At 45.5% G+C, this 23,812-nt stretch overlaps 1 protein-coding gene across 2 annotated transcripts in view; it reads right to left on the reverse strand.

Moving 5' to 3' along the window:
• SETBP1 (SET binding protein 1) overlaps positions 1-23,812 on the reverse strand; it is a 245,466-nt gene that overhangs the window by 94,708 nt on the left and 126,946 nt on the right. The gene's annotated exons all lie outside the window — the stretch shown is intronic.

The raw sequence follows: 23,812 nt of genomic DNA on the forward strand, positions 1-23,812 counted from the left end.
CTTGTATCAAAGTTTTTGGAAGGGTCTGGGAGAAGGATAATGCCTCTGAACTGTGTGCCAGATCTGTTGCATGGCAACATGTGTGTGTGTGTGTGTGTGCGTGTGCATGCGCGCGCACGTTCGCACGTGCGTGCACACCCCCCCCTTTGCATTCACCACATGAGGCTGTCCTCTCCCACTATCATAAACAACTTTCTCAAAAGGGGCGATATAAGACTAACGGTACAGTTTACAAGAAAATTCTGCATGTGGGAAAATGTTTTACTTCTGTGACATTCTCTAGAGAAACCACAAAAGACTTCGGTGAGCTGGGAGGGGTACCGCTAGCCTTGAAAACAAGCCTGCTGTGTTACCACCACACTGCCCCTGAGCACTTCCTAGGTACTTCACGCGTTAGGAACAAACACAGCCACCGGTTATTTTCATTTCTCCCTCCCTCTGTGTCTTCCTTTGCGGCTTCAAGTAAGTAATATTGTTCGAGGGCTTTAGCGTATGCAAACACGTTTCGAAGGGAAAGAGAAAAGAAACAGAAAAGAAAACTGACAGCCGAGATTAGATATTAACATGGTCATTATATATGGAAACCTAGCTTAGCTGATTTGCACTCAAGTATTTGTAGCAGGTTGCAGATGCATTTATCAATTAATCTTAACAAGCATCAAATGACTTGAAAGGATGACTTGAAGGCAGGTCATATGGTCAAAGGAAATACACCCGAATGCTTGCCTCATCTTCACGAGGGTTGCCAAATGAACCTGACCAAAATGAAAGCTCTCTCCCACAAAACAAATAAGTAAATAAACAAAAGCAAAAACAACTTTCTAGGGCTAAGCTGTCCTACAACCAAATGTAAAACTGCTCTAAAGGGCAACTTGTTTGGCCAGCGGATGCTGTGTTGTGAAACCACAACCCTTCCTTCCACAATAGCCCAAGGATTGACTTCTATTAAAGAGGCCTGCTGTACATCAGAAAGTACTGTACAAAGAGTCCAGAGCTCCCTGTGCGTTCTGGGGCTGCTTCACAGAAGAGTCTTCTGGAAGACAAACAAAACAACTCAAAAGAGAAAGGAGACACAGACCTAATCTACCTCCAAAAGGGATCTCCGATTTCCCAAATTTCATATCCACAAGTACCGTATTTTTCCATGTATAAGAGTATACTTTTGTCTAAAATCTTATTATTATTATTATTATTTAGACTAAAAATTGAGGGTTGTCTTGTACACGGAATTAAACTGAACAAAAGAGAGAGAGAACAAAAACAAGTGGAGGGGAAAGCAGGGATCAAAGTGATCCTGCAGCGCTTTGATCCCTTTCCCCCTACACTTGCTAAGCCCCACTTATTTTTCTTAAGTTTGGATTAGAAAAGTGGGGGGCGTCTTATACATGGGGCATCTTATACACAGAAAAATACAGTAACCCTATTTCCAGACTGGATTGAGATGTATGGCAGAGACTAAGAAACAGTATTTTTCTTAAGACCCTCTTGTGAGATCACAGCTGAAGGCTGAAATCTGAACAGGGAACTTTCTGGTTCACAGTACGTGTTATTTGCCACACGTATCACCAGCCCCAGGTTCTAAGCCCACTGGACCCTAATTAGGGCAGAGGAGATTATCATCATTTTAGACCTGCAGAGCTGGAAGGGACCCTATGGATTTTCAAGGAGTCACAGGGGGAGTAAAAATCTCAAATTCTGCCTCTGCAGCCAAATAACAAAACCAGCAGTTCTATGTCACGTCTACACACAGTAATAATCTGCAATAATATATGATTTTGAAGCTGTTTGGGGAGCAACCCCAGGAAAATGAAAGCTTACGATGTCACATGTCCTTTCGATGAAGACAAAAATGCAAGGGCATGAACTAAATCAGAATCTAATAGGTGCAGCTCATGGACAGTTGGGGGTGGGGCTAGTGGGGACAGCACTTTCTTATTCTTATGGCATCATGATAACCTGGTCTGAATGATGTTTTTAAGAAAATGAGAAGTACAGTGAACAACCTCTGGATGGCTGATGACGGACAGGAGATGGGTCATCATGATTCAAAAGGGACCAGCTATGTTACTTCTAACAGAAAGGCAATAATGAGTTCCATATGTGTGGAATTAAGCCCTCTTCAGATGGTCTTCCTGCAACTGATCTTAGGGGATGGGGACACACACACACACACACACACACACACGCACGCACACACACACACACACACACACACACACACACACACACACACACAGAGCAGGAATGTGTGGCCACAGCTCCAGTTTCTCACATGTTCTACATGTAAAGGATGACATTTCTTGAAAAGTTAGGTTTCCCTCTGCAGTCACCTCCCTTGTGTACTCCTACTCAAAAGGAACACTGGCCACCATGTTACTTGTGTTTGCGTAAGATCTGCGTAACTGTGGCTAACTGACAAGGCAGCAGGATGCATCCCCGCTGTGCAACTGGAGGTGTGCCCTGATCAGCTGTGGCAAATTATGCAAATCTTAATGCAAACACCAATAGGATTCTGGACGCTGAGTTGAATAAGGCTTAGTCCTGGGTAAGTGCTATACAAGATTACAACGTAAGATACTACCAGCATGCCTTTGTTCTATTCTTAGATTTTACTTGCAACATAGGTGATTGTATAAACTCCTTTGAAGGCTTATTCTTCTCCAACCCTATGTTTTATGAGTGGTTAATAATGACTTTATTATTATTTTTTATATGTAATTGAGTTTTGAGGCCAAGCAGTAAATTGCACGTGGTCTCTTCAACCTAATATTCTACTGGTGGCGATGCATCATCATTTAGCGCAACATCAGCTTCTTTTACCAAACATTCATTCTCATTACATTTTTTGGCCTATATCATGGTAACTCTGCAAAGTTAAACTGAGATTTGTTTAATTTTTTCCGTCTCAACATTCACTCTTTCGCAACAGCGACAGGGAATTGGGATGCTGCAAGAAATGGATCAAACGAAGGCATTTAAGTGAGATGTTTGCAACTTATAAAAAGAGTGGCAGAAGTGGGAATCCACCCTGCACCCAGCTGTTTCAGTAAACACCCTCTGCTTGGAGGATCCACTGTGCGGTGAAGGCTGGAGTCACCGTTCAGAAAGGGACAGGGTGGCCTAAACTCAACCAGCACTGTTTGTGACCTGCAACTAGATTTAGACTCTTTCTCTTTCGTCCGGAGGTTGGACAGCAATATGTCCGTTTTTAGATGTGGTGCATTTAAACAATGTGTCTGCAGGTGCCACCTGGTAGCTGAAAAGGCTCGCTTGAATGGGAACCATTTCCCTTAAAATAACTCTTCTGTCTACTGGGGAATCACTCCAGCTCAGCCCTAACAAGAAGAAACCAAAAAGATCCAGGTTGACTATAGATCAGGGTGGAGCCCATTTCCCTCTGTACCGTGTGATCACTGGGAAATGGGTTGCTTCGGCACTCTACAAGCAGTCTAAATTGCAATCTATTCTCCGGCGTGATAACGCCCATGACCACCTCTACAGTAAAATCAAGCGATCTCATGTCATGTCCTCAAAACCATCACGAGCAAGGTATAGCCTCATTTGGGGAAGATTCCTGAGTTTAACCTCCAGATGTTTTTTCACTTCCTGTATGGGGAAAAAACAATTCCTTCTGAGAGAATTTGCCTGAACAGCTCATTGTGAACTTTGAACATGCCCCCCACAACGGGGTTAGGGTGATAAGGTAAAGGTAGAGATTCCCCGTGACATTTAGTCCAGTCGTGTCCGACTCTAGGGCGCAGTGCTCATCCCCGTCTCCAAGCCGTAGTAGAGCCAGCATTTGTCTGAAGACAGTTTCCGTGGTCACATGGCCAGCACCACTAGACACGGAACGCCATGACCTTCCCAGCAAGGTGGTCCCTATTTATCGACTCACATTTTTACATGCTTTCGAACGGCTAGGTTGGCAGGAGCTGGGACAAGCGTCGGGAGCACACTCCGTCGCGTGGATTCGATCTTATGACGGCTGATCTGACCTTGCAGCACAGAGGCTTCTGCGGTTTAACCCGCAGCGCCACCACGTCCCTAGTTAGGGTGATAACAACATCCAATTCTTCAGTTTCCACTGATCTGCATGCTGTCATTTATCTCCAAGAATGTAGGCTCAGTTGTTAGTCAACTGGTGCACGCGCAGATGTGTGCAAGTGTGTGCGCACATGCACGCACAGGGAGCACTTAATCCCCTCAAATATTTTTCAATAACTTCCTTTAATTACTGGGAAAACATGTTGAGCGATGCAAGCATAGAAGAGCCTCTTCTCATCTTCCCTGCTCTTCCCTCCTGTTTAATGAAGAACCACTTTCCAGCACTTTAATCCTCTAATCCCGGAAGGAATTTGTTCTCTTCCTAAACCTTGGCGGGGTGGGGTAGCAAAAGCTTATGTTTGGTACTGTACACCCTGAAGATCTTTCAGTGGGGAAGTCTCTCCCGGTGACATCTCAGAAATGCCTGCATTCCAAAGACATCACATGGCCGAGTGTCATGAAGAAAAGAACGGGGTCGCTCCAGTGAAATATGTCTGTTGCTCTGCTGTATCACCTCATCCCAATCTGAAAGAATCTTCCGACAAGCCAACCAAGACTCCGATTCCCAGAAGCCTTTGTTTGAAACTTGGGCCATGGTTTTGGTTAATGGGATCTCCATCAATAAATGACATGGTCTGTGATTAGGGGGTGAGTGAAAAAAAAATCACTGGTCCATTTGTTCCTTCTTTCCAACAAGAAGTTCCCTACAGATTTTTTAAATAACTCTGAGAAAAAAGGAGCGATCCTCAAAACATCTGAAGGTGGGAGAATCTGTCTATCTTTGATGGTGGTCAATAAATCATTTAGACAATTAATCAAACAGGCATGTGAATTTAAGTTCTGCAAGGGAAACAGAAATCCTTAAAGGGCAGCAATCTAGATTCAGTCATACTTAGAATAATCCAACTAAAATTTAGTTTGTGACATGTACTTTATGACCAACCTAATGAGAAGAAGTCATGTTCCACTAACAATTAGTGGGATTACCCAAAGTATCGTTGTCGTTTAGTCATTTAGTCATGTCCGACTCTTTGTGACCCCATGGACTAGAGCACGCCAGGCCCTCCTGTCTTCCACTGCTTCCCATAGTTGGGTCAAATTCATGTTGGTAACTTTGATGATGCTGTCCAGCCATCTCATTCTCTGGTGTCCCCTTCTCCTCTTGCCTTCACACTTTCCCAACATCAGGGTCTTTTCCAGGGAGTCTTCTCTTCTCGTGAGATGGCCAAAGTATTGGAGCCTCAGCTTCAGGACCCAAAGTATGGATAAGCATAAATGTAGTGGTATAAATCTTTGCCTTGCCTTCATGGGCAAGGGTAGGGGATTGTGCCATCGGTGTAGATGGGGAGAAATTTTCTGGGGCTCATAGCTCTCACACAGCAAAGAAGCCCATTATTTAAAAAAATTGCCTCCAATTTTGCGCAAAATTGTTCATTCTACAAATTATTTTAATTATGCGAACTGCCCAGCATTCAATGATTGCTGCTTCATCTGAGAAACAGAAAGCATGAGCGAGTGTGTTGGCCACCAGCTTTTGTGCTTTCTGCCTCTGGGCCCTGTGCTTCTCCAACAGAAAACGCACAATTTGCACAAATTGAAGAGACACTGCAGGGCCAAAAAAAGAGCTATCTGACTCGGTCTTGGCTGAGGATGATTAATCTTCAAAAATCCCTTCTGTTGGTGTCTATTGAGACAGCTGAAATGAATGAGAAGGAGGAATTTGCTAAGAATTCTTTACATTCTTTTACAGATCCAACCCAATCACCCCCCCTGACTTTTAGATACATCACACCAGGTGTTAATGTGTGTGTTTCTCCGTCTGGGAAGTTTTGTCTACACAAACAGCACTGAAATAGGCACCAGAGAAAACATGGGGAATCATAAAGCTGTTATTACAAGCATTTTAGATTGTTTAATCACCATACATCACTTTTGGGAATTGTATTTTTTTAATGAGAATAATAAATAATAACTATATGCCGGCCAGTCAATTCTAACTTTTGGCAAACTTTTTCAGGGTTTTCCCGGTACTCGGAAATGTTTTACTATTCGCTCCTTCTGGTGGGTACCTTGGGATGGCACAGCTTGCTCAAGGCTACACAGGCTGCCCTACCTGTAGGAGGAACAGCGGGGAATCAAACTCTTAGCCTCTGCAGTCAGATACCTAAACCACTGAGCTATCAAGAGAAGAGGTAACTATGAATGAAACTATACCAATTTCTTTTATTTCTTTGGGGTTTTTTGGATTGTTGTTTTTTGTTTGGGTCTTTTATGATTACTTCCTCCTCCTCCTCCTCTTCCTCTCCTATTCTTCCTCTCCTAAGTGACGCACCATGGCTATTGTTTTCGAATGGGAGAGGTCCAAATAAAGTTGCGTTGCATACAAACCAGTTGTCAAGGCTCCTTAGCCTGCTAACGCTCCCTTTCTGCATATCGTTTCTTAGTTATTTTGGCCTGACGGATGATAATGATGATGGCACTAATAATCATTCTCGTCCAAGGCACTTTTTCTCAATACATAACCTATAGATTCCTATGTTTTATATCACAGAATCATGAAGTTGGAAGGGCCCTCTAAGGCCGTCGAGTCCAACCCCATGCTCAGTGAAGCAATATAAACCAAAGGATATCTGCCAGGTGGTTGTCTAAGTTTCTTTTGAATGCCTCCAATGATGAAGCACTCAGCATCTCTCGAGGTAATTGGTTCCATTGTCGTACTGCTCTAACAGTTAGGAAGTTCTTCCTGATATTCAATCGAAATCTGGCTTCCTGCAACATGAGCCCATGGTTGCATGTCCTGCACTCTGGGATGATTAAGAACAGATCCTGCCCCTCCTCTGGATGACAGCCTTTCAAGTATTTGAAAAGTGTTATCCTATCTCCCATCAGCCTTCTTTTCTCAAGGCTAAACATGCCCAACTCTTTCAGTCTTTCCTCATAAGGCTCGGTTTCCAGCCCCGGATCCTCCTTCTTGCCGTCTTCTGAACTTATTCCAATTTGTCAGCATCCTTCTTGAAGTGTGGTGTCCAGAACTGGACACAATACTCAAGGTGAGACCGAACCAGTGCCGAATAGAGGCGGACTAGTACCTCGTGGGATCTAGAGACTATACTTCTGTTAATGTATCCTAAAATACGTTTTATTATTTCTCCCTCATTATCCATTTGCTTTAGTATTTCTGTGTTGCTCATCCTCCCAAGCTAAGAAATGTGTACATTTGAAAGGCTTCTGATGGTTAAAGTGCTGCCATTAAAGTTCACAATTCTGTCACAGAATATACAGCACCACCTAACGCACATTCTCAAATCCAAGTTTAAGTGTTTCTTCTTTTAAAGGCTGAAATCTTATTGTGTATTGTACACCTAAAACTTCCTACTTCAGGTCCCACAATTTTTCTGATTCCTGCACAATCCCTTTCACTGTGTGGATGCCATAGGATGGGGGAGGAAGTCTTTTATTACAGAACATCTCATCCTGCCAGTAATGTCATGTGGCAGTGGTGGGTTTAGGTAATGAAGGACTTCCTCTTTCCACCCTGCAGCTTCCACGGCTTCTGGAAAAACGAAAGGGTTTACACTGGAGTCAGAAAGTCCATGGGACAGAAGCTGTAAGCTTTTAATTACTGAAAATCCTCCCCACTGATCATCACATCACTCTTCCACCAATGAGATGTACGTAACGGGATTTCAGCCAATATGACATTCAGTTTGGAAGGATGCGCACATTTTGAACAGCAGCCTAGAAGTCACTTGGTGGCCCTGCTCCCATGAGAGAAGGATAGCTGGACAGGACGACATGGTCTGATAACGCACCACACTTCTGCAAACAGAGCCCTAAAGCCATTCCAGGCAACCTGAGCATAGCTCTGATAATCTGGTTAAAGGAAGGCATAATTAAATCTCTTTGGTCTAAAGTTCTCATAGCGCATCTGTGAGACCCTGATGCTCCTCACCATAATATACTCCGGTTCATTTATTACTGCTTTGCATAGACATCTGGGAGTGAGTTCAGCCCCGGGGCTGTAACTCATCTCCATCCTTAATTACTACAGATGCAAGCGTCCTACTGTCACCGCAGCTCTTTTTACAGCATTCACAACATGCAGTGAGCATGCAGCTCCACAGCTTACTACGGAGCTACATCTGGGTTTGAACAGGCAACCATAACAACCCAGGTGCTCTGCCCTGAACTAGCACTCTTGAGACACAACAACGAGGTGCTTTGGGTGGAGACCGTGCTCCTAACCCAAAGCATACCTAAGAAAAGCATCAGAGTACAGTGGTGCCTCGCTAGACAGTGATAATCTGTTCCACTGAAATCGCTGTTTAGCGAAATCATTGTCTAGCGAAAAGCATTTCCCCATTGGAATGCATTGAAACCTGTTTAATGCATTCCAATGGGGAAGAATCGTCGTTGTCTAGCGAAGATCAGCCATAGGAAAGCTGCTTTGTGAACTGCCGATCAGCTGTTTAAATCGCTGTCTTGCGAAGCTTAGGTCCCAAAAACACCTGTTTTGCAAGCGCAGAGGAAGCTGTCAAAATCGTCGTCTAACGAAAATCAGTTTGCGAAGCAGGGACCAAACATTGTCCAGTGAAATTCCCCCATAGGAATCACTGTTTTGCGAATCGCTATAGCGATCGCAAAAAGTCAATGTCTAGTGAAAAAACTGTCATGCGGGGTAAATGTCTAGCGAGGCACCACTGTATACAGTCAGAAGTGAAACACAGAGATGCACTCATAGAAACCCATTTTCATATCAATGTCCTCTGCTGGACTATGGAGGGTGGTTTATGAGCCATGCTAGGGGGTCCCTATTTATCATTTAGGTGGCTATGCAATTACATTTATAATCTGTCTTTCTTCCCATGAGCTCAAGGAGGTTCAGTAGGTCAGGCTGAGTGTCACCATCCAATGGCCATCCAACGTGATTCACGACCAAGTGGTGATTCAAGGCCAACTTTCCAGAGTTTTGCTCCAATAATCTAACAACTACATCACCCTGATTCTTGAAAGGAGAACACAAGGTGCCTCTCATATAAGGTTGGTTGGGATATAGGGAGATGAGCTAAACTCCCAGCTCATCTCTAGCCCTGTGATGCCAAATCTGACTGGTAGCAACTTCTCAAGGTTTCAGGGAGTTCCTCCTGATCCACCCGGAGAGGCCAAGAATTAATGCTGAGTTATTTTGCGCATGCAAAACATGTACTCTATCACGGAGCTATGGTTATCGCCTTGAAAATATTAAAACCACTGCAAATGGTCTTAAAACATGCCTGTTCTCTGAAAATTGCTATCTCATCTCCTTCTTTTCAAAGGGACATGGAGACCCACGTTTGCATTCTGAAAATCTTCCATCTGCAGTAACCTGTGTGTAGATCTGTGTTCGTGTATGCAATGCAGAGTTTATGCCATCAGCCTTGCACTGATGGCATAAACTGGTTATTACCAGATCTATCCCTGGTAACTACAGATTGTGCTCTCTCTCTCTCTGTGTATGCATTTGCCTGCCCACAATTCTTGCACACACAACTTTGCAAATATATATATATATATTCTGTGAAGGCAGGCTTTCCAGTGTTTTCTGCTCGCTCTTTGTCATGTGTTTCTGTTCAGCAGGAATGAACCAAAAGGTTTTTTTCTACCCTATTGGGGCGGGGTGGTGGTGGGTAGGAACATGAGAACGGTGCAGAATGCTTTTAAGGGGAATCCATTTTGCCAAGAAAACCTTTCTTTTCAAAGAACATGCAGTTAAAACACCTCCTTCCCCACCCGCCCCCAAAGAGGCAAAGCCCCTTCCTTGGAGAGACAAAAATATGCAGAAAAAGGGAAGCTGGAATGAAAGGAAGAGTACTCCTTGCAGAAATCCATCCTTAAGAAAAGATAGTGGAATGCACCTTTCAGGCTCAAATGACAGGCTGTCAACAGCTGCCTTTATCTCCCCACTCTTCTATTTATACATTACCCAAAGCTATCCAACTATCTCCCCCCCCCCTCCCAACCGCAGCATTTAACTGCACATCAAAGAAGCTATCTCTGTGAAATCTGGTTTGGGAAGCTGCTGAGAGCAACTCTCTGGAATCCTGCCTATGTGCTTCTAAAATGTCAGGTCTTTCCACCAGCCTGCTGGCCCCCTCCCCTTCTTGTAGGCTGAAACCCTGAGCAAATAGCGCTGGGAGGAAAGGACGGCTATCCATACATCCCTTTTCATGGGAGGCCCTGCAGTCTGGGGAAAGACCCTCAACAGCTGCCTGCCTCATCTCCTGGAGCAAGTACGAATTTCTGGTTCATGCACGGTGCATTTATTTTATATTGTTTACTGACTTCCGACATTTAGATCCTGCTGTTCCTTCTCTTTTAAAAAAAATGCATACGCAGAAACAGAAAAAAATTAATGTGGAAAAATTAATGCAAACAAACAAGAAAAAGCAGACCAAAACATGTATAAGACAAGGACTTCCCTTTTACCTTTTGTATCCCATACCCCAACCCAAGTTATCCAAATAATAAAAATTTATATTTAAAAAAGAGACAAGGACTGAACAAAAAGCCAGCAAAACCTAAACATCAGTAAAATCCAATACATTGCTTTGAGTGGACTGTATATCCCGGAATCCCATAGCCAGTGTTGCCCTGATCCACATTTAAGCATCAGGGGATGATTCCTAGGTAAGGTGTTCCAATGCCACGTTTTCCCGATTATGGGAAGGGGGGGGGAATCTTATTTCAAAATACATGTTGTTCTTTTATTCGAATCCTGTGAAACTCCAGCTGCATTTTGCACCTGATCCTGGTTGTTGTGAATTTTAGGCACAAAATTCAGAACGGATACGCAAATGGGCAGACTTGAAACAACACCTGGAACAGGGGAAGAATACGTGGAACCAGCAGCCCACTTTATATGACACGAGGCGACTGTCGATCTCAGCTGCTGAGGCTGCTACCTATTCCCTGGATGTGCTAAATGGAATCCTTTATTTATAGGCAAATGTTGATGCTAGAGATGGTTCCTCTCCTGCAGCTGTCGCTTGCTTTCTAGCAACAGGATGTGTTGATTCCTGGATCCAGAGACTCAGAATGGACAAGCCCTTGGTTCTGCAGGATCGGAAGAGCCAAAATTTCTTACATCTGGGAGACCCCTCTAATGTTTCATGTGGACATGAGTCCCACAAGGAAGCCTCTTGAGATATTTTCCATACCTTCTTTGCCCCAAATCAAGAATTCATATATCAGGACACTAGACTTACACAGTGGGTGCAAACGACAGACACGGTGACAAGGAAAAAGTTGAGTTCCTTGTCACACGCTGATCCGGGGGGGTGAGGAATTTCACAGGATGTGCAAACTTCCCATTGATATGTCATTGAATTGAATGCAAGAGTAGGTGATACCTTTACAGACCGCTAAACAATTGTCACACAATATGTGTGGTTTTGTGGCTCAAGACCACTTTGTCAGGCTTGTACCAGCGTGAAGAATTTAAAGTCGAAAAGGTCGTGGCAAGATGGATTTTGCCAGGAAAGTTCCTCCCAGATGTAAAGTGCAAAAGTTCTGGGTGAGATGGATTTTTGCCAGGCACGTCTGCCTTAAATGGAAATCACGAGAGGTGCAAGAAGCATCTGAGCTGTTGTTTAAAAGTTTCTGCATTGAATTAAGGCAGTCAAAATGAAGGACAATGAAGAACTTGGCGAGATTTCTTTACATTCCTGCGGTGAACGGCAGCTCGCTTCATGCCACCAGTTTTGCTGGAGGTTGTGATGCAACATAGGCGGGCATGTGATGAAAGGTAAGCATATGGACGGGATGTGGTGGCACTGTGGGTTAAACCTCAGAAGCCTCTGTGCTGCAAGGTCAGAAGAACCTGCAGTCATAAGATTGAATCCACGCGACGGAGTGAGATCCCGTCGCTTGTCCCAGCTCCCGCCAACCTAGTAGTTTGAAAGCATGCCAATGCAAGTAGATAAATAGGTACCACCTTAGTGGGAAGGTAATGGCATTCTGTGTCTAGTCGCGCTGGCCACGTGACTATGGAAGATTGCCTTCGAAGAAACGCTGGCTCTACGGCTTGGAAATGGAGATGAGCGCCGCCCCCTAGAGTCAGACACAACTGGACAAATTGTCAAGGGGAACCTTTACGTTTACTCACCTAGCCCTGTGGACTGAAACTATGCTGCATAAAGATGCACCCATGCACGGAAGTGCAACGGCAAACTGAGCAAGGCAGGATGGTTGTCAACCAGTCCCTCAAGATGTACTGTTTAAGGTGGAAGAAAGGTGACCCATTGATCTTTTTTTGTTACAAATGGACCCGCCAAATCCAGTTACTTCAATGGACCAAAATTATTTCACAGAACTATTGGTTCCAGAGTTATCTACTACCCCACCCCCACCCCATGCATGGTTATGTCCGAATGGGCATTTGGACCCAGGTCTTCTAAGCCACTCTATTCATGACACCACGCCGGCTCTTGCAGAGGAGGAAATGGGCACCTCAAAGAATGTCCAGCAGAAATGGGAGCCAGAGGTTCTGGAAAGGGAGTGTTGAAACGAGCAGGACAGCTACCTAAGGGACCGTTGTTAGTGTACCTCTATTGTTAACATTCAGAATGGAAACTGCAAAGTTCCTAATAGGAAACAGAATGACCTTTGCTACTTCCTTTTAGAGGAGGATGGTGTAAGAAATAGAGAGGGGGAAATTACTGAGTTTCACTTTCTCCCACAGTCAAATTTTTAAAACCGCAAATTCTTTCCATCCCAGGGCAAACGTTATTTGTGAATTTTAGTAGTCTTAACAACAAAGGAACAGGAATTATTAACCAGTGGCACCAGCCAAATTGGACAAGCACAGCCACTCTACATATTGTAAACGTAAGTGCTCATAATAATAATAATAATAATAATAATAATAATAATAATAATAATAATAATAATAATAATAATAATAATAATAATAATAATAATGTGCTGTCAAGTCAGTTCTGACTTGTGGTGAATTTCTAGGTGGAGAACACTCAGAAGTGGCTTCCCGTTCCCTGCCTCTAGGGGGAGCCTTGGGCCTTGTGCAGCTGGCCCAAGGCTACCCAGGCTGGATCTTCTCTCAGGAGGCCCAGTGGGGAATCAAACTCCCAATGTCTAGCTCCATAGCCAGATACCTAAACCACTGAGCTATCCAGCCAGCCTTGGATGCTCATAAGTCTTAATAAGGAACTTGCTGAAAGCAGAGGCGGCAACACTAACCCAGCAGAGGTTCAAATCCCGACCATGGAGAGTCAAGCAGTCAAAGCCATAGGATTCGACCAGTAGTTCCCAAACTGTGGTCCATGGTGCCCCCGGGCTCCACCAAACCCAGCGAAGGGCACTGTGAATTCTTCCATCCTTTGTAAGCCAAGGCACAGGAGAGGAGGGTGGGGCTGATTTTGACTGATAGCCAGGCCTGCCCAATGGCACCACATGGGAATAGGGCTGGGAATGACAGGCTTTCAAAAGGCGCAAAAAAAGGGGTGGGTTCATGGCATCAGATGGGTGCCATAGGCAGAGCAGAGAGTAAGAAACAGCACGCTGAAGGAGGCATGCATGTGTGAAAGAAAGAGAGAACTTTCTGGGGGGCTGGTGGGGTAGGAGGGCAGGTGGAAGGTCTGTGGGAGAAGAAGTCCGTTGGGGAAGGCCAGGCTCCCCCCCCCCCGAGTCCCTCTTCACCCAAAGTATTGTATTGGGTAGCCACAGCCAGTGACGAGTAAGTCAAGGAAGCTGCGAGTGGAAAAAAATTGGGAAGCACTGGACTATATTGACAAAATGGTCCATACTGTTTTATTTCCCACTGCACCCTTTTAATCCCAAATTCTTTCCCTTGCAAGTAGAATTATTCCATGTCAAATTCTTCTCATCCCTATACTGTATATCGATGGGTAAATTTCCTATCAAAACAAATCAAACCAAAATTCTCATCCATCCCGACATAAAGAGAGTGCCAGCAGGTTCTTCTGAAGGGTCAGAAAGACTCTCATCCTTGGTGACATGGTGGTCATCTCCAGATATCTGGAGCACTCTCACGCGAAAGACAGAGCATGTTTGTCTTCTGCTCTTTCAGGGGAGAAGAAAGAGCTGAAGTAAAGGAGTCAAGGAGAACAAACTTATCCATTTTGAAGGAAATCAACCCTGAGTGTTCACTGGAAGGACAGGTCCTGAAGCTGAGGCTCCAATCCGTTGGCCATCTCATGAGAAGAGAAGACTCCCTGGAAAAGACCTTGATGTTAGGAAAGTGTGACTGCAAGAGGAGAAGGGGGACAACAGAGGACGAGATGGCTGGACAGTGTCTGCAAAGCAACCACCATGAGTTTGACACAACTCCGGGAGGCAGTAGAAGACAGGAGGGCCTGGCGTGCTCTGGTCCATGGGGTCATGAAGAGTTGGACACGACTAAATGACTAAACAGCAACAACAAAAGAGTCAACAAAAACGAGACAGGAAACTCCAACTAAACATTAGGAAGGCATTCCTGTTCGTGAGAGCTGTCCAACGATGGAACAGGCAACCTTGAAAGGCGGCAGACTCTACAGTACTTTGTTGGAGGTACAGAAGCAGAAGCAAGGATGACCGCCTGCCAGGGATGCTTTCCCTGTTGATTTCCTGTCCTGGCAGGAGTTGGATTGGGTCACCGTTGGCTCCTCTTCTAACTCTACAACTCTGTGGGTCCATCATCCCATCTGGGACATTACTGCCATGAAGAAGTCTTTGGCTGTGTATTAAAAGTGAAGTTTGCACTTGGATAACATTGGGGGGGGGGGGAGAAACACTCCCAATCTGAGACCCAGCAAACCTGCAGGCTGAGTCAACTAAGCGTCCTCACTCAAACATTATTATTTTTGCATTTGATTTGGAAATTTGCTGAGGATCTATTTCTCAGCATTTTGCACCACTGTTAGCTACTGAGTCTACTGCGTTTCTTTAAGATACGAAGAGACGAGGAGGATAACATTTTTTGGTTATGGAGGAACTTCTCTTGCAAACATTATACAACTTGCAGTTGCATAGGAATGTCTTGAACCTGCACTGTTACCTTGGGATTAAGGTGTAATTATCCTTGGAAATAACTAGGGAAGTTGCACATTCCTGAAGCAAGCACTGTTTTAGGTACCCCTCCCATAAAACTAAAAGCCTTCAGACGAATGCTCCTCAAGGTACACAGGGAGACAAACTGGGAGAAGGGATGGTGGGAAAAGTCACACAATGCTAAGGTAGAGGGCAGGAGATGGAGGTGGCCAGATGGAACACCAGAAGGCAACTTCAGGGAGGACCGAGAACCAGGCCAAGCAGTGCCATCACAGTCAGACATAATAATCAGAACTGAACAAAGAGAACATGGAAATGGATGCCACTTCCTCTTGCTCTCAGCCTGGTTCCATTAGAAGTCTTCAGTACAACTTTTACATATTGGGCAGTGCTTTAGAGGTACATTTGGAAGAGCACACTATGCTAAGTCTCCATAGCTGCCACCACTCCATAAGTAGAGTCCCACAATGCAGGCAGCTGCATCCGTCCACATCAGCCACCGAAGAGCACATCTTTTGTAAAGTCAACGGCTCTCAACTGCTCACTGAAGACCACTGCATCCTCAGATATTTTGCATCACAATAGGGACAACCGGCAGCAATATTCCTGCCCCTGCTACTGTAAAGACTGCAAGCTTTGAAGATCTCTTAATAATTTCTTTCAGAACACTGCACTCTCAGGAATCCATTCCTCCCCTCCCCCGTAATTTTCCATCCCTTCCAGTCCCACCAACATAAATCTTGTAACTCCATCTGTCCCAAGTTTGCTCACTTTGATTACCGTGCTTTTTCAAATGCCTACAATCATACAGAATGGTCCACCAGTCTATCCATGGATCTTGTCACATTATATTAATCTGTATTGTCTTTAGTAACAATATTTAGTGACACATTCTTGGCACTAAAGGCCATCAGTGTTGTAGAGCCCAGCTCGGCCTGGATCTATGAGTGCAAAGATACTGGAAAGTCATCCTCAAAATTACTGGGGCCACAGAAAGTCTAAGTCAGTGGTTCTTAAACTTTGTTACTCGGATGCTTTTGAACTGCAACTCCCAGAAACCCCAGCCAGCAGAGCTGGTGGTGAAGGCTTCTGGGAGTTGCAGTCCAAAACTCCTGAGTAACCCAAGGTTAAGAACCAGTGGTCTAAGTTACCTGAAAAATCTCCAGGGCAGAAGACCACACTTCCAAGAGAACTAGCCATATATATAGCTAGTATATAGCATATATATATGTGGTATGGGAAAGGCTGGTTATGCCTTTCCCACACCACAGAGGGAAACTCTTTGGGTGCACCCCATTGATCCTTGCGCACAGAAAAGCTACCACTCATAACGGAGAGAGTGCATCATATATATATAAAAAGAACCAGCCATGTGAAACTGTTCAGCTCTCTCCATCTGCATCCTGATGAGGAGCACGGGGAAGAAAAGGGGAAATTAAATCAGTGGTTAAAAAGATCCCTCGTTACCATGATGCTCGTTTGCACGTGCATTGTCAATCAAGCAGATGCATTCCCGTCAATGTCCATGATTAGCTCTCTTCCCCAATTAGCGGGAGAAGAATCACAGCTCTTGTTCAAAATGGTTGGCGAGGCACACCCGTTAATTCCAAAGGGCAGGCATGGAAACAGTAAGGGAAACTTTGCAGCTTGCCTTCAAGAAAGGAAGGCCGTTTTTTTCTAAGGTTCCCACTCGAAAAGAATTCCTGACCCATCAGCTGACTTCCTGTGTTGGGCTAAGCCACGCCTTTGTCCCGCGTTCAAACATTTGGGAATCTTGGCTTCCACTTTTAATTTGCCATGCTGTCCCAACCAGGTAGCTGGCTGGATAGCTTAATGGTTAGGTGGTTTAGGTATCTTTCTGCAGAGCCAGAGGTTGGGCGTTCAGTTCCCCCGCTATGCCACCTGGGAGCAAAATCCAGCTGTGTGGCCTTGGGCAAGCTGCGCAATCCCCCGGGTGCCTCTAGGAAAACAATGTGGGTAGACCACATCTGAGTATTCTCTATCTGGAAAACCCTGAAAAAGGTTGCCCTAAGTCAAAAGTGACTTGAGAGCATATGATGTTGATGATTTGAACCAGCAGCTGTAACAACCAGTCCCGCGTGACATCCTTTTAATAGATTCTGTAGGCCATTCGTCCCCAACCTTGGGCCTCCAGATGTTCTTGGACTTCAACTCCCAGAAATCCTGGCCAGCAGAGGTGGTGGCGAAGGCTTCTGGGAGTTGTAGTCCAAGAACATCTGAAGGCCCAAGGTTTGGGCCACGGCTGTAGGCCACAGTGTGCTCAGAAGTAATGTTAGGAAGCTCCATAAACACATTGCTTCAAATGAGGTTGCTCATTATGCCTTCACCCCACCACAGAGGGAAACTCTTTGGGTGCAACCCATTGATCCTTGCGCATAGAAGAGCTACCGCTCATATGGAGAGAGAGTGCATCAACTGGATATTTCACATGTGGCTGAAAGATGTTTCTACTGATGAGTGGAAGAACCGGTGCTGGTTATACCAGCAACTCTCAAATCTGCACAGCTCGGAAAGAATGCATTATAACTGTGGTTCCCAACCTTGGGTAGACCAGATGTTCTGGGACTGCAATTCACAGAAGCCTTCACCACTAGTTGTGCTGGTAGGGGTTTCTGGGAGTTACAGTCCAAGAACACCTGGATTACCTAAAATAGGGAACTACTGCATTACAAGTAGCAACACTCTCTTTAATGTTCACTTGTTGCATTATTCTATCGCTTGTGGAAGTCCCCTCGTCAGTTTTTTTAAAAAATAAATAAATTCATATATTGCACATTACTAATGCGCAATATATGAACTGCGCATTAGCAAGAGAAGAAGGGCAGGAGAGAGGACGAGATGGTCGGACAGTGTCATTGAAGCGACCAACATGAATTTGACCCAACTCCGGGAGGCAGTGGAAGACAGGAGCGCCTGGCGTGCTCCGGTCCATGGGGTCACGAAGAGTCGAACACGACTAAACGACTAAACAACAACAACAATGCACTACTTGCCAAGCATGAGCGACAGTTATCGATTTATTTTTTAAAAAATAAATCCAAAAAGAGGCAACACTATTGAAAAACAACGTTCCAAGACCTTGCAAAAAGGACTTTGAAATACACATTTTCTCCCAAAGTATGTTCTTACGTAAGGCTCTCTGGTTTTTAAGATATTTGTGGGAAGGCCTTCGTCTCGGTTCCACCACTTTCACAGGTATGCCTGGTGAGTACACAAGAGAAGGGCCTTTTCCGTGGTGGCTCCCACCAAAGCCTAAATTAGCAGACTGTAATTAGACCACGGAATTAGACGGGACCCTAGAGGCCATCTTGTTCAACCCTCTGTTCCAGGTATAATGGGTTGTTCAGGATGCAGACCTCACAGATAGCAATCCACTCCCCTACACAGGACAGAGGTACCATGTCATGGGAGCCCTAAGACATTGAGAGGGAACCCCCCCCCACCAAGAACCCTCAGCAAAAACATCAGCAAACATGCCTCCCAATGGCTGCAGGAGGACTTAGGAAGGGCGAATCACTTTTATTTTTAAGTAGGGAATGGTAAAACGGGCTGGTGATGATGGAACGGAGTCTTTGCAAAGAGGCACAGCTGGCTAGCCCATCGCCAGGAGAACACGCCACCCTGAACCATTTTGGAGCAGGTGCGGACACTTGTCCCACATTGGATTCCCCACTGAATAGGCAGGAAACGAGGCTGCAGAGAGGGCCAAGACGCAAAAAGGGCCCCCCCCCCAAGCATTCTGAGCCTGCAAAAAAAAAAAAAAAAGCTGCTGAAGGTGAGTAAATCAGGGACAATAAGGCAGACGGGGTGGATGGGGAGGGGGGTGGGAGAGAGCGTGATGTGCTGTAAAATGAATATTCAGGATAAACAAAGGCAATGAGCCCAGGCTGAGAGTCCGGCAGATGATTGCTCTAAACAAATAGTGGCAGATTCAGCAATTGGCGAAGTAATTGGCGTTATTACAGCTGATGGGGAATTTCAGATGCTTCCCATGCTCTCCCCTGCAATCCACGCTCCACCATTTAATTTGTGGAGTTCTCCGTTGTCTGATTGCTCTTTTTCATCTTCTCCCTCGTCTACCCCCCCCCTTTCCCCCTCCTGAAGTTCATGAAGAACAGTGTCTCTGAAGACTCTGGAAAGTCCCCAAGCCTCCAGGGCAGGCCGTCAGACTCCCTACTCCCCCCCCCCCGTAAATTGCCAATCCTTAAATGTTGTGTGATGTTTCAGAACTGTTCCTAGGAGAGGCTGATGATCACTGCACTCCCTCTTGTTTATGGAACTTCCCCCCATCCACAAATTTCCCGACCAACCAACGGCAAGAGTGCGGAAATGAACGACTTTGAATGTGGAATAAAGGAGAACTCAAAAGATGGCACCATCCATGGTCTTCTAATGCTGTGAGCCACCATCGGGCCCTTTTAAGGCAGGGGGACGTGGTGGCGCTGTGGGCTAAACCGCAGAAGCCTGTGCTGCAGGGTCAGAAGACCAAGCAGTCGTAAGATCGAATCCATGCGACGGAGTGAGCTCCCGTCGCTTGTCCCAGCTCCCGCCAACCTAGTGGTTCGAAAGCATGCAAATGCGAGTAGATAAATAGGTACCATCTCGGTGGGAAGGTAACAGCGTTCCGTGTCCAAGTCGCACTGGCCATGTGACCACGGAAGATTGTCTTCGGACAAAATGCTGGCTCTACGGCTTGGAAGCGGGGATGAGCACCGCCCCCTAGAGTCGAACACAACTGGACAAGAAATTGTCAAGGGGAACCTTTACCTTTACCTAAACCCGTTTTAAATAAAAAAATAAATAATCCAGGCAGAGGGCTTTTAGCTAGGGATGTACATTGCCATTTATTTATAACAAGCCACTTGCTACCCGTGAAAGGCCAGGAGCGGTCTGCACACCCGGCTCCCGCTAGCCCCACCCTCCAACGCACACACACTAGCTGGCCAAAGACAGGCATCCCAGGAAAACAGTACCTGTTGCTCTTAAAATTTCAGCCATGTTATCTTTGGGATGTGTGAATGGGGACCGAGACCTCAAAAAACAGAACAAAAAGATATCTGGCTGGGTAGTTGAGTGGTTTAGATATTTGGCTGTGGAGCCAGAGGTTGGGTGTTCAATTCCCCACGTGCCTCCTACGATTACAGCCAGCCTGTATGGCCATGGGCAAGCTGCGCAGTCCCATGGCACCCCCAGAAGAAGGGAATAATAAACCTCTGAGTAGTCTCTGTCTCGAAAATCCCGGGAAAGGGTTGCCGGAAGTCAACTAGACATTGGGCCTCCAGATGTTCTTGGACTTCAACTCCCAGAAATCCTGGCCAGCAGAGGTGGTGGTGAAGGCTTCTGGGAGTTGTAGTCCAAGCACAGCTGGAGGCCCAAGGTTGCGGACCACTGAACTAGATGACCCATGATCATTATTTATTATTCTCTTGTAAACAAAGGAGATGCCATTTTAAAGCTTCCCAAAGCGAAGTATACAGATTAAACAATCTAAAATGCATGTAATATAACAGCTTCATGATTCCCCATGGTTCCCCCCCCCCCCCCCGGGCACCAACAGAGGAATGTTCTCCTTTAAGAAGCACAAGAATGAATGCAGGAAGAGGAAGGGTTCATGTAGAGATACCCTGATGGAAGTGAGATGTGGAAATGCAAGAGCATGTGGGGAACTGGTGAGCAAATGAGCGCACTTCCATAAGATGATGCTCTAGAACTGAAAGGCACATCCGTTTTAGATATCGCATCAATGTGTCCCTTCGTCACACCGGGACACATTCCCGTTAGGACCGACAGCCTAAATTTGATTGATGGTCCCAAGCAGAGTAGACCTACTGGATTAATTGGAAGTTATAAAAGAAGCATTGTCATAAACCTCATGGATTCAAAGGATCTAATGCCAGGCTGGTGCAAAGAATTGAAATTAAGTCCCCAGGTTTATAACTGCACACTTGTTGTCATTCTTAACATACATCCTCAATGCCATTGACTCTCTCCGGCCAAATGATACCCCAGTAAGGGCAAACTATATTTCAAAAATAAACATCAGAACTTTTCTTGTGTGTTCGTCTTGAAGGGGCCTAATCGATTTCTCCAGAGCCAGTGTGTGGAGGAGGTGGGTGGGGCACCGACACCAAGTGGTCCTTTCTGGAGGGGGGGTGGGGGTGCCAAACTGCAGACCAGTCGTTCAGCCACAAGACGAAGTACGTGTCCCATCAAGCCCGCGGTCTCTGTCCATCTCTAGTTCCCACCTTTGGATGTTAGGCAGAGTACCTTTAAGAGACGGAACAGCTTCACCCCAAATCCACAGACGTGTTACCGTTTTTTTTAAATATCCATGAGGGGCCTTGTGAAATCCATCATCCTCTCTTGCGCCTTTACTCAAGAGAGCCCTTTTTCTCCTTTATTTACTCTTTCCCTGAGCTTTAAAGGGCTGTTTTATTATTTTATCTCTTGCAGTTGTTGCTCTTGCCCATTGCTTGTTCTATTACATTTTTTTAAAAAAAGAAGCACCATTTCTTACTGCATGCCATTTGAGGCTTCTCCACCTTCCCCAACGGGGAGATAAAAATACCACACATAGCTCCGTTGTTGCTGTTCTGTGCCATCGTCGCTTCCGACTTACGCTTCTGACTCTACTGGGGTTTTTGAGGTTACGTGAGATGGCCCAAGGAGTGGTTTACCAGGGCCAACCCTGAGTCAGTTTCTACAGCCCAGCAGAGATTTTAACCCAGATGTTTCCTATCATTGCATTGTGTGCACAGGGGTGATAATAAATATTTGGAAGACACTTTTGCAAAACTCTTTCTGCCTATGGTATTTATTAAAACATGGTTGCCAGTTTCCGCTCATATCAATAATGTACGCTCCCCATTACAGTACACAGGGAGGCAAGAGGTCAGAGGAAAAGAATATGACAGGAAGCCTCTTTGACTGAATAGATTACTCAAGCAAAAGGGTGCCAAGGCAGTAAGAAGAAGCTGCACTGGCATTTATACATTCAACCTTCTGAATTAGGAAACAGGCACCACATGGGCATCTGGTCAATCATGCAAATGGTCAAGACTAGAGATGGGCATGGACTGCCAGTTCGTTGGTTCGGACTAGTTCGTTCATTGGCTAAACAGGTGTTTGGCACTTCTGGCCCCCACGTCCTCTAGGATGCACCCACTCCGAGGCAGCGCTCCAGCTTCCTTGCCCCGCCTCCTCTGGGCACTGCCTCTGAATGGGCAGCTGCTGGTGGAGGAAGAAGCGATGGGAAGCGCCGAACGCCTATTTGGCCAATAAATGAACCAGCATGGACTGATGGTTTGTGCCCATCTCTAATCAAGACACAACTATGAGTCAAGAGCTTCCTCCTGATGTTGGCGTGGATTTGCCCCTAGTTTCATCTCTAATATCCCAGAGTAAAACTGGCATTGCACTGTAAGGAGAATTAACTGGCAAGGCAAGGTAGCGCTGAACGAGGGGAAAATGGCTTCTCAGTTGCAGGCCCCACCATGGGAGGGGAAGAGGGAAATATTTCCCCCTGCCCCTCATCATCTACCATGTCCCCCTTTCCTGACATGTCCCAGGCTAAAATGATTCTGTAATTGCATGTGACCCAGTGTCACCATTTGCTTTCCCACAGAATTACAGTCTTACCCCCACATTTCTTGCTCCTCTCGAGATGCAGCTGAAACCGGGCGAGAGAGAGAGATGATAAATCTCATGGTGCTTCAAAAGCGGGTGCCTGAACCCGAGCCGATTCTGAAGCTCGTCTAATGAGCCAATTTGAGATCCGGGAGAAAAAGGGAGGGGGGGGTGCTGGCGGCTGAGTATGGCGGTGCAGAGGTCAGCTCTAGCCTCAACATGCTAAAGAAGAGATGGGGGGGGTTGGGGGAAGAAAACGCCCTGGATCGCGGCTCTCCCTCCCCAGAAGCAACGGACAAGAAGCTAAGAGGGTCAAAAAGAAAAGAAAAAAAGAAATGGAAGACGAAAATACAGTTCACATTTCTCCTTTAATTTCCAACTATAACTTGCCAAGCTCTCAGATGTTATTCATTTGCCTCTCACCCTCGATATGTTAACTTTTAGTGCCTTAATGAGCAAAATATTAGCTCGAAAAGGACATGCTGGCCAGGATCCTACCTTGTGTGTATAAGATTCGCATAACTTGCTGTAGCTAACTGATGCTAGAGGGCATTTCAGTTTCACAGCTGGGCACATGACTAGGCTACCAAGGAACACCCTGGCATGTGATCGATTGTGGACAAAGCGTGCCGTTCCGGCTTTTGTACTTTGCATGCAGTAAAATGATCCAGCAGGTCTAATATCTATCTGTATTACAGAAACAAAACCAGTTCAAAACCTGTCTCAGCACCTTTACTTTTCTGGAGGACGCAGAATGCCCTCGGCAACCTCACGAATGTAATAAATCCCTGGGTTCTTGCAAGGTGGTGGCAATGATGAAAAAAATCCATGACAAGTAAAGTGGTTTCAATAAATATTAAATATGCAGGGAGGGCATGTGTTCAAGCAGAGGGGCTCAGAAGATATAAAATACAACCAATGGTGAACTGGTTTTATTGGGTAAAAGCCAATGGTTACAGTCATAAAGGCTGTACAGTGGTGCCCTGCTTGACAATAACCTCGTTAGACGAGGAAATCGCTTAACGATGAGTATTTTAGCGATCACAAAACAATGTTTGTATGGTTTTTTTCGTTT

This window comes from Pogona vitticeps, chromosome 2 (genome assembly GCF_051106095.1).
Source record: "Pogona vitticeps strain Pit_001003342236 chromosome 2, PviZW2.1, whole genome shotgun sequence".
NCBI lineage: Eukaryota > Metazoa > Chordata > Lepidosauria > Squamata > Agamidae > Pogona > Pogona vitticeps.